The sequence below is a fragment of the Orcinus orca genome, unplaced genomic scaffold (assembly GCF_937001465.1).
Source record: "Orcinus orca unplaced genomic scaffold, mOrcOrc1.1 scaffold_57, whole genome shotgun sequence".
Taxonomy (NCBI): Eukaryota; Metazoa; Chordata; class Mammalia; order Artiodactyla; family Delphinidae; genus Orcinus; species Orcinus orca.
Genome location: NW_026044129.1, coordinates 1437501 through 1449787, shown reverse-complemented (window position 1 = coordinate 1449787; position 12287 = coordinate 1437501). Strand labels below are relative to the sequence as shown.

Genomic DNA, 12287 nt, shown 5'->3' with positions numbered 1-12287 from the left:
CAAAGTTTGGGACGGCTCTGTTTACAAGAAACTCTTTTACGGGACAGGTTCAATATCGCAGAAAGTGAAAAATGATTAAAGAAGTTGTGGTACTTACGTAAAATGCAATATCACTCAGCAATGAAATCTATGTCAACAGGCCCGTAGCAGCATAATGAGTGGATTCAGGTATGACGATTCTAACTGAAATAAGTCACACAGAAAAAAAAACATCATAAGATATCACTAATACACGGAATGTAAACTTCGCTACACAGGAACTGGATTACAAAAGAGAACAGGGTCTCAAATTTAGAAAACCAACTTATGCTTGCTTAAGGGGAAAGGTGAGTTGGGGTGCTGCATAAAACCAGAGATTGAAATGAGCACAGATAAAGTTCCTTAAGCCAAATATGTAATAAACAAGAGCTACTCCTTGTTCAACAAAATGGACACAACACCCCATATAAAACACCTAAGAATGTACCTGACTAGTAAGTATCTTAAATCCTATGGATTGCTATGCCTCTGAAAGAGAATCAAGCGTGTGTACAGGGGCATAAACGCAGCAGTGATAGGATTGGAGAGGTTCGGTGAGCAAATGAAGACCCTTTGAAGTCATATTGCATGGTACCCATTCCACGGGTCTCAACTCTCCAGGTTTAAGGGATTCTTCCTTCAGCTAAAACATGCATGTGGAACCCAGAGTATGATCAACCGTGTGATCCGGAGACGTGTTCAAATATGTCCCAGTTTTCGTCCCGTGGTACTCGGGTGCAACATTCCAGACGCTTTACTAACACTCTCCAGACTTGGAGAGTCAGTGCCTTTAACCTCCTGTTTGGCCCAGTTTGAAATTTCTGTGGAAGATGAACAGGAATAGGGAGGACCAATGAGAGACTAGCTGGAGGTTTCTGGACGGCCAAATTTAACTCTCATTTCCCACGAGGAAGAGGAATTAACCAAAGGCTCAGCGTGCCGTGCCGGAACCAGATTAGGGCCTGAAGCAATCCTGCAGTGTTGCGGCCAGCTAACAAGAAAGCAAGTTGAAGAAAGGAGTTCAGGGGCACTGTAATTCACAAACCTGCAGAGTTATAAATGACAGCTATCGTCCAAAAATATACTGAAGTAAGGCTGCCAAGAGGACTTGAAAGCGGGGCAGAATTGCAGGAAACCGATTTCAGGAGGTAGACTGGAATTGCATTTAAAGCACAGGAAAAGAGGCAGAACGTCCACAATGATGCACTTGGCCAAAAAGGGCGTATGCGTTTTTTCCTGAATCTATTCAGGAAAAAACGCATACGCCCTTTTTGGTCAACCAAGCAAGCTTGCAAAGGAAATCTGCACTACAATGAAGTCTCACTTCCCCCCGGTCAAAAGGGCCATCTGAAAAAAGTGTAAAATCCAGAAAGGCAGGACAGGCCATGGAGAACTGGGAGCCTTGTTATGCTGATGGGCGGGATGTATATTGCCAACAGCCACTCGGGAGAAGTGTATGGTGTTTCCTGAAACATCTAAAAAACAAAGCAACAGAGCCTAGGGCACTTCCACTTATGGCCCTATAGCTTAGGGAAATTAAAATCAAAAAGACACAGCCACCCCAAAGTTTGGGACGGCTCTGTTTACATGAAACTCGTTTACGGGACAAGTTCAATATCACAGAAAGTGAAAAATGGATAAAGAAGTTGTGGTACTTACGTACAATGCAATATCACTCAGCAATGAAATCTATGTCATCAGGCCCATAGCAGCATAATGAGTGGATTCAGGTATGATGATTCTAACTGAAATAAGTCACACAGAAAAAGAAACATCATAAGATATCACTAATACACGGAATGTAAACTTGGCTACACAGGAACTGAATTACAAAACAGAACAGGGTCTCAAATTCAGAAAACCAACTTATGCTTGCTTAAGGGGAAAGGTGAGTTGGGGTGCTGCATAAAACCAGAGATTGAAATGAGCACAGATAAAGTTCCTTAAGCCAAATATGTAATAGACAAGAGCTACTCCTTGCTCAACGAAATGGACTCAACACCCCATATTAAACGCCTAAGAATGTACCTGACTAGTAAGTATCTTAAAACCTATGGATCACTATGTCTCCGAAAGAGAATCAAGCGTGTGTACAGGGGCATAAACGCAGCAGTGATAGCATTGGAGAGGTTCGGTGAGCAAATGAAGACCCTTTGAAGTCATATTGCATGGTACCCATTCCACGGGTCTCAACTCTCCAGGTTTAAGGGATTCTTCCTTCAGCTAAATCATGCATGTGGAACCCAGAGTATGATCAACCGTGTGATCGGGAGACGTGTTCCAATATGTCTCAGTTCTCATCCCCTGGTACTCGGGTGCAACATTCCAGACGCTTTACTAACACTCTCCCGACTTGGAGAGTCAGTGCCTTTAACCTCCTGTTTGGCCCAGTTTGCAATTTCTGCGGAAGATGAACAGGAATAGGGAGAACCAATGAGAGACTAGCTGGAGGTGTCTGGACGGGCAAATTTAACTCTCATTTCCCACCAGGAAGAGGAATTAACCAAAGGCTCAGCGTGCCGTGCCGGAACCAGATTAGGGCCTGAAGCAATCCTGCGGTCTTGCGGCCAGCTCACAAGAAAGCGAGTTGAAGAAAGGAGCTCAGGGGCACTGTAATTCACAAAGCTGCAGAGTTATAAATGACAGCTATCGTCCAAAAATATACTGAAGTAAGGCTGCCAAGAGGACTTGAAAGCGGGGCAGAACTGCAGGAAAACAATTTCAGGAGGTACACTGGAATTGCATTTAAAGCATAGAAAAAGAGGCAAAACGTCGACAATGATGCACTTGGCCAAAAAGGGCGTATGCGTTTTTTCCTGAATATATTCAGGAAAAAACGCATACGCCCTTTTTGGCCAACCAAGCAAGCTTGCAAAGGAAATCTGCACTACAATGAAGTCTCACTTCCCCCCGGTCAAAAGGGCCAACTGAAAAAAGTGTAAAATTCAGAAAGGCAGGACAGGCCATGGAGAACTGGGAGCCTTGTTATGCTGATGGGCGGGATGTATATTGCCAACAGCCACTCGGGAGAAGTGTATGGTGTTTCCTGAAACATCTAAAAAACAAAGCAACAGAGCCTAGGGCACTTCCACTTATGGCCCTATAGCTTAGGGAAATTAAAATCAAAAAGACACAGCCACCCCTAAGTTTGGGACGGCTCTGTTTACAAGAAACTCGTTTACGGGACAAGTTCAATATCACAGAAAGTGAAAAATGCATAAAGCAGTTGTGGTACTTACGTACAATGCAATATCACTCAGCAATGAAATCTATGTCATCAGGCCCGTAGCAGCATAATGAGTGGATTCAGGTATGATGATTCTATCTGAAATAAGTCACACAGAAAAAGAAACATCATAAGATATCACTAATACACGGAATGTAAACTTGGCTACACAGGAACTGGATTACAAAAGAGAACAGGGTCTCAAATTTAGAAAACCAACTTATGCTTGCTTAAGGGTAAAGGTGAGTTGGGGTGCTGCATAAAAACAGAGATTGAAATGAGCACAGATAAAGTTCCTTAAGCTAAATATATAATAGACAAGAAATACTCCTTGCTCAACAAAATGGACTCAACACCCCATATTAAACGCCTAAGAATGTACCTGACTAGTAAGTATCTTAAAACCTATGGATCGCTATGTCTCCGAAAGAGCATCAAGCGTGTGTACAGGGGCATAAACGCAGCAGTGATAGGATTGGAGAGGTTCGGTGAGCAAATGAAGACCCTTTGAAGTCATATTGCATGGTACCCATTCCACGGGTCTCAACTCTCCAGGTTTAAGGGATTCTTCCTTCAGCTAAATCATGCATGTGGAACCCAGAGTATGATCAACCGTGTGATCGGGAGACGTGTTCCAATATGTCTCAGTTCTCGTCCCCTGGTACTCGGGTGCAACATTGCAGACGCTTTACTAACACTCTCCCGACTTGGAGAGTCAGTGCCTTTAACCTCCTGTTTGGCCCAGTTTGCAATTTCTGCGGAAGATGAACAGGAATAGGGAGAACCAATGAGAGACTAGCTGGAGGTGTCTGGACGGGCAAATTTAACTCTCATTTCCCACCAGGAAGAGGAATTAACCAAAGGCTCAGCGTGCCGTGCCGGAACCAGATTAGGGCCTGAAGCAATCCTGCGGTGTTGCGGCCAGCTCACAAGAAAGCGAGTTGAAGAAAGGAGCTCAGGGGCACTGTAATTCACAAACCTGCAGAGTTATAAATGACACCTATCGTCCAAAAATATACTGAAGTAAGGCTGCCAAGAGGACTTGAAAGCGGGGCAGAACTGCAGGAAACCAATTTCAGGAGGTACACTGGAATTGCATTTAAAGCATAGGAAAAGAGGCAAAACGTGGACAATGATGCACTTGGCCAAAAAGGGCGTATGCGTTTTTTCCTGAATATATTCAGGAAAAAACGCATACGCCCTTTCTGGCCAACCAAGCAAGCTTGCAAAGGAATCTGCACTAAAATGAAGTCTCACTTCCCCCCGGTCAAAAGGGCCAACTGAAAAAAGTGTAAAATCCAGAAAGGCAGGACAGGCCATGGAGAACTGGGAGCCTTGTTATGCTGATGGGCGGGATGTATATTGCCAACAGCCACTCGGGAGAAGTGTATGGTGTTTCCTGAAACATCTAAAAAACAAAGCAACAGAGCCTAGGGCACTTCCACTTATGGCCCTATAGCTTAGGGAAATTAAAATCAAAAAGACACAGCCACCCCAAAGTTTGGGACGGCTCTGTTTACAAGAAACTCGTTTACGGGACAAGTTCAATATCACAGAAAGTGAAAAATGGATAAAGAAGTTGTGGTACTTACGTACAATGCAATATCACTCAGCAATGAAATCTATGTCATCAGGCCCATAGCAGCATAATGAGTGGATTCAGGTATGATGATTCTAACTGAAATAAGTCACACAGAAAAAGAAACATCATAAGATATCACTAATACACGGAATGTAAACTTGGCTACACAGGAACTGGATTAAAAAACAGAACAGGGTCTGAAATTTAGAAAACCAACTTATGCTTGCTTAAGGGGAAAGGTGAGTTGGGGTGCTGCATAAAACCAGAGATTGAAATGAGCACAGATAAAGTTCCTTAAGCCAAATATGTAATAGACAAGAGCTACTCCTTGCTCAACGAAATGGACTCAACACCCCATATTAAACGCCTAAGAATGTACCTGACTAGTAAGTATCTTAAAACCTATGGATCACTATGTCTCCGAAAGAGAATCAAGCGTGTGTACAGGGGCATAAACGCAGCAGTGATAGGATTGGAGAGGTTCGGTGAGCAAATGAAGACCCTTTGAAGTCATATTGCATGGTACCCATTCCACGGGTCTCAACTCTCCAGGTTTAAGGGATTCTTCCTTCAGCTAAATCATGCATGTGGAACCCAGAGTATGATCAACCGTGTGATCGGGAGACGTGTTCCAATATGTCTCAGTTCTCGTCCCCTGGTACTCGGGTGCAACATTCCAGACGCTTTACTAACACTCTCCCGACTTGGAGAGTCAGTGCCTTTAACCTCCTGTTTGGCCCAGTTTGCAATTTCTGCAGAAGATGAACAGGAATAGGGAGAACCAATGAGAGACTAGCTGGAGGTGTCTGGACGGGCAAATTTAACTCTCATTTCCCACCAGGAAGAGGAATTAACCAAAGGCTCAGTGTGCCGTGCCGGAACCAGATTAGGGCCTGAAGCAATCCTGCGGTGTTGCGGGCAGCTCACAAGAAAGCGAGTTGAAGAGAGGAGCTCAGGGGCACTGTAATTCACAAACCTGCAGAGTTATAAATGACAGCTATCGTCCAAAAATATACTGAAGTAAGGCTGCCAAGAGGACTTGAAAGCGGGGCAGAACTGCAGGAAACCAATTTCAGGAGGTACACTGGAATTGCATTTAAAGCATAGGAAAAGAGGCAAAACGTCGACAATGATGCACTTGGCCAAAAAGGGCTTATGCGTTTTTTCCTGAATATATTCAGGAAAAAACGCATAAGCCCTTTTTGGCCAAGCAAGCAAGCTTGCAAAGGAAATCTGCACTACAATGAAGTCTCACTTCCCCCCGGTCAAAAGGGCCAACTGAAAAAAGTGTAAAATCCAGAAAGGCAGGACAGGCCATGGAGAACTGGGAGCCTTGTTATGCTGATGGGCGGGATGTATACTGCCAACAGCCACTCGGGAGAAGTGTATGGTGTTTCCTGAAACATCTAAAAAACAAAGCAACAGAGCCTAGGGCACTTCCACTTATGGCCCTATAGCTTAGGGAAATTAAAATCAAAAAGACACAGCCACCCCAAAGTTTGGGACGGCTCTGTTTACAAGAAACTCGTTTACGGGACAAGTTCAATATCACAGAAAGTGAAAAATGGATAAAGAAGTTATGGTACTTACGTACAATGCAATATCACTCAGCAATGAAATCTATGTCATCAGGCCCATAGCAGCATAATGAGTGGATTCAGGTATGATGATTCTAACTGAAATAAGTCACACAGAAAAAGAAACATCATAAGATATCACTAATACACGGAATGTAAACTTGGCTACACAGGAACTGGATTACAAAACAGAACAGGGTCTCAAATTTAGAAAACCAACTTATGCTTGCTTAAGGGGAAAGGTGAGTTGGGGTGCTGCATAAAACCAGAGATTGAAATGAGCACAGATAAAGTTCCTTAAGCCAAATATGTAATAGACAAGAGCTACTCCTTGCTCAACGAAATGGACTCAACACCCCATATTAAACACCTAAGAATGTACCTGACTAGTAAGTATCTTAAAACCTATGGATCACTATGTCTCCGAAAGAGAATCAAGCGTGTGTACAGGGGCATAAACGCAGCAGTGATAGGATTGGAGAGGTTCGGTGAGCAAATGAAGACCCTTTGAAGTCATATTGCGTGGTACCCATTCCACGGGTCTCAAATCTCCAGGTTTATGGGATTCTTCCTTCAGCTAAATCATGCATGTGGAACCCAGAGTATGATCAACCGTGTGATCGGGAGACGTGTTCCAATATGTCTCAGTTCTCGTCCCCTGGTACTCGGGTGCAACATTCCAGACGCTTTACTAACACTCTCCCGACTTGGAGAGTCAGTGCCTTTAACCTCCTGTTTGGCCCAGTTTGCAATTTCTGCGGAAGATGAACAGGAATAGGGAGAACCAATGAGAGACTAGCTGGAGGTGTCTGGACGGGCAAATTTAACTCTCATTTCCCACCAGGAAGAGGAATTAACCAAAGGCTCAGCGTGCCGTGCCGGAACCAGATTAGGGCCTGAAGCAATCCTGCGGTGTTGCGGCCAGCTCACAAGAAAGCGAGTTGAAGAGAGGAGCTCAGGGGCACTGTAATTCACAAACCTGCAGAGTTATAAATGACAGCTATCGTCCAAAAATATACTGAAGTAAGGCTGCCAAGAGGACTTGAAAGCGGGGCAGAACTGCAGGAAACCAATTTCAGGAGGTACACTGGAATTGCATTTAAAGCATAGGAAAAGCGGCAAAACGTCGACAATGATGCACTTGGCCAAAAAGGGCGTATGCGTTTTTTCCTGAATATATTCAGGAAAAAACGCATACGCCCTTTTTGGCCAACCAAGCAAGCTTGCAAAGGAAATCTGCACTACAATGAAGTCTCACTTCCCCCCGGTCAAAAGGGCCAACTGAAAAAAGTGTAAAATCCAGAAAGGCAGGACAGGCCATGGAGAACTGGGAGCCTTCTTTTGCTGATGGGTGGGATGTATATTGCCAACAGCCACTCGGGAGAAGTGTATGGTGTTTCCTGAAACATCTAAAAAACAAAGCAACAGAGCCTAGGGCACTTCCACTTATGGCCCTATAGCTTAGGGAAATTAAAATCAAAAAGACACAGCCACCCCAAAGTTTGGGACGGCTCTGTTTACATGAAACTCGTTTACGGGACAAGTTCAATATCACAGAAAGTGAAAAATGGATAAAGAAGTTGTGGTGCTTACGTACAATGCAATATCACTCAGCAATGAAATCTATGTCATCAGGCCCATAGCAGCATAATGAGTGGATTCAGGTATGATGATTCTAACTGAAATAAGTCACACAGAAAAAGAAACATCATAAGATATCACTAATACACGGAATGTAAACTTGGCTACACAGGAACTGGATTAAAAAACAGAACAGGGTCTGAAATTTAGAAAACCAACTTATGCTTGCTTAAGGGGAAAGGTGAGTTGGGGTGCTGCATAAAACCAGAGATTGAAATGAGCACAGATAAAGTTCCTTAAGCCAAATATGTAATAGACAAGAGCTACTCCTTGCTCAACGAAATGGACTCAACACCCCATATTAAACGCGTAAGAATGTAACTGACTAGTAAGTATCTTAAAACCTATGGATCACTATGTCTCCGAAAGAGAATCAAGCATGTGTACAGGGGCATAAACGCAACAGTGATAGGATTGGAGAGGTTCGGTGAGCAAATGAAGACCCTTTGAAGTCATATTGCATGGTACCCATTCCACGGGTCTCAACTCTCCAGGTTTAAGGGATTCTTCCTTCAGCTAAAATATGCATGTGGAACCCATAGTATGATCAACCGTGTGATCGGGAGACGTGTTCCAATATGTCTCAGTTCTCGTCCCCTGGTACTCGGGTGCAACATTCCAGACGCTTTACTAACACTCTCCCGACTTGGAGAGTCAGTGCCTTTAACCTCCTGTTTGGCCCAGTTTGCAATTTCTGCGGAAGATGAACAGGAATAGGGAGAACCAATGAGAGACTAGCTGGAGGTGTCTGGACGGGCAAATTTAACTCTCATTTCCCACCAGGAAGAGGAATTAACCAAAGGCTCAGCATGCCGTGCCGGAACCAGATTAGGGCCTGAAGCAATCCTGCGGTGTTGCGGCCAGCTCACAAGAAGCGAGTTGAAGAGAGGAGCTCAGGGACACTGTAATTCACAAACCTGCAGAGTTATAAATGACAGCTATCGTCCAAAAATATACTGAAGTAAGGCTGCCAAGAGGACTTGAAAGCGGGGCAGAACTGCAGGAAACCAATTTCAGGAGGTACACTGGAATTGCATTTAAAGCATAGGAAAAGAGGCAAAACGTCGACAATGATGCACTTGGCCAAAAAGGGCTTATGCGTTTTTTCCTGAATATATTCAGGAAAAAACGCATAAGCCCTTTTTGGCCAAGCAAGCAAGCTTGCAAAGGAAATCTGCACTACAATGAAGTCTCACTTCCCCCTGGTCAAAAGGGCCAACTGAAAAAAGTGTAAAATCCAGAAAGGCAGGACAGGCCATGGAGAACTGGGAGCCTTGTTTTGCTGATGGGCAGGATGTATATTGCCAGCAGCCACTCGGGAGAAGTGTATGGTGTTTCCTGAAACATCTAAAAAACAAAGCAACAGAGCCTAGGGCACTTCCACTTATGGCCCTATAGCTTAGGGAAATTAAAATCAAAAAGACACAGCCACCCCAAAGTTTGGGACGGCTCTGTTTACAAGAAACTCGTTTACGGGACAAGTTCAATATCACAGAAAGTGAAAAATGGATAAAGAAGTTGTGGTACTTACGTACAATGCAATATCACTCAGCAATGAAATCTATGTCATCAGGCCCATAGCAGCATAATGAGTGGATTCAGGTATGATGATTCTAACTGAAATAAGTCACACAGAAAAAGAAACATCATAAGATATCACTAATACACGGAATGTAAACTTGGCTACACAGGAACTGGATTACAAAACAGAACAGGGTCTCAAATTTAGAAAACCAACTTATGCTTGCTTAAGGGGAAAGGTGAGTTGGGGTGCTGCATAAAACCAGAGATTGAAATGAGCACAGATAAAGTTCCTTAAGCCAAATATGTAATAGACAAGAGCTACTCCTTGCTCAACGAAATGGACTCAACACCCCATATTAAACGCCTAAGAATGTACCTGACTCGTAAGTATCTTAAAACCTATGGATCACTATGTCTCCGAAAGAGAATCAAGCGTGTGTACAGGGGCATAAACGCAGCAGTGATAGGATTGGAGAGGTTCGGTGAGCAAATGAAGACCCTTTGAAATCATATTGCATGGTACCCATTCCACGGCTCTCAACTCTCCAGGTTTAAGGGATTCTTCCTTCAGCTAAATCATGCATGTGGAACCCAGAGTATGATCAACCGTGTGATCGGGAGACGTGTTCCAATATGTCTCAGTTCTCGTCCCCTGGTACTCGGGTGCAACATTCCAGACGCTTTACTAACACTCTCCCGACTTGGAGAGTCAGTGCCTTTAACCTCCTGTTTGGCCCAGTTTGCAATTTCTGCGGAAGATGAACAGGAATAGGGAGAACCAATGAGAGACTAGCTGGAGGTGTCTGGACGGGCAAATTTAACTCTCATTTCCCACCAGGAAGAGGAATTAACCAAAGGCTCAGCGTGCCGTGCCGGAACCAGATTAGGGCCTGAAGCAATCCTGCGGTGTTGCGGCCAGCTCACAAGAAAGCGAGTTGAAGAGAGGAGCTCAGGGGCACTGTAATTCACAAACCTGCAGAGTTATAAATGACAGCTATCGTCCAAAAATATACTGAAGTAAGGCTGCCAAGAGGACTTGAAAGCGGGGCAGAACTGCAGGAAACCAATTTCAGGAGGTACACTGGAATTGCATTTAAAGCATAGGAAAAGAGGCAAAACGTCGACAATGATGCACTTGGCCAAAAAGGGCTTATGCGTTTTTTCCTGAATATATTCAGGAAAAAACGCATAAGCCCTTTTTGGCCAAGCAAGCAAGCTTGCAAAGGAAATCTGCACTACAATGAAGTCTCACTTCCCCCCGGTCAAAAGGGCCAACTGAAAAAAGTGTAAAATCCAGAAAGGCAGGACAGGCCATGGAGAACTGGGAGCCTTGTTTTGCTGATGGGCGGGATGTATATTGCCAGCAGCCACTCGGGAGAAGTGTATGGTGTTTCCTGAAACATCTAAAAAACAAAGCAACAGAGCCTAGGGCACTTCCACTTATGGCCCTATAGCTTAGGGAAATTAAAATCAAAAAGACACAGCCACCCCAAAGTTTGGGACGGCTCTGTTTACAAGAAACTCGTTTACGGGACAAGTTCAATATCACAGAAAGTGAAAAATGGATAAAGAAGTTGTGGTACTTACGTACAATGCAATATCACTCAGCAATGAAATCTATGTCATCAGGCCCATAGCAGCATAATGAGTGGATTCAGGTATGATGATTCTAACTGAAATAAGTCACACAGAAAAAGAAACATCATAAGATATCACTAATACACGGAATGTAAACTTGGCTACACAGGAACTGGATTACAAAACAGAACAGGGTCTGAAATTTAGAAAACCAACTTATGCTTGCTTAAGGGGAAAGGTGAGTTGGGGTGCTGCATAAAACCAGAGATTGAAATGAGCACAGATAAAGTTCCTTAAGCCAAATATGTAATAGACAAGAGCTACTCCTTGCTCAACGAAATGGACTCAACACCCCATGTTAAACGCCTAAGAATGTACCTGACTAGTAAGTATCTTAAAACCTATGGATCACTATGCCTCCGAAAGAGAATCAAGCGTGTGTACAGGGGCATAAACGCAGCAGTGATAGGATTGGAGAGGTTCGGTGAGCAAATGAAGACCCTTTGAAATCATATTGCATGGTACCCATTCCACGGCTCTCAACTCTCCAGGTTTAAGGGATTCTTCCTTCAGCTAAATCATGCATGTGGAACCCAGAGTATGATCAACCGTGTGATCGGGAGACGTGTTCCAATATGTCTCAGTTCTCGTCCCCTGGTACTCGGGTGCAACATTCCAGACGCTTTACTAACACTCTCCCGACTTGGAGAGTCAGTGCCTTTAACCTCCTGTTTGGCCCAGTTTGCAATTTCTGCGGAAGATGAACAGGAATAGGGAGAACCAATGAGAGACTAGCTGGAGGTGTCTGGACGGGCAAATTTAACTCTCATTTCCCACCAGGAAGAGGAATTAACCAAAGGCTCAGCGTGCCGTGCCGGAACCAGATTAGGGCCTGAAGCAATCCTGCGGTGTTGCGGCCAGCTCACAAGAAAGCGAGTTGAAGAGAGGAGCTCAGGGGCACTGTAATTCACAAACCTGCAGAGTTATAAATGACAGCTATCGTCCAAAAATATACTGAAGTAAGGCTGCCAAGAGGACTTGAAAGCGGGGCAGAACTGCAGGAAACCAATTTCAGGAGGTACACTGGAATTGCATTTAAAGCATAGGAAAAGCGGCAAAACGTCGACAATGATGCACTTGG

General features: G+C 44.1%; 1 long non-coding RNA gene across 1 annotated transcript in view; it reads left to right on the top strand.

Annotated features, from left to right (window-relative positions):
• The first annotated feature begins 3439 nt into the window (after positions 1-3439).
• The window catches only part of LOC125963371 (uncharacterized), a 1420724-nt gene continuing 1411876 nt past the window's right edge, over positions 3440-12287 (top strand). Inside the window, exon 1 of the long non-coding RNA XR_007475246.1 lies at positions 3440-3486. This is a non-coding gene — a long non-coding RNA (uncharacterized LOC125963371). The remainder of the gene's footprint in view (positions 3487-12287) is intronic.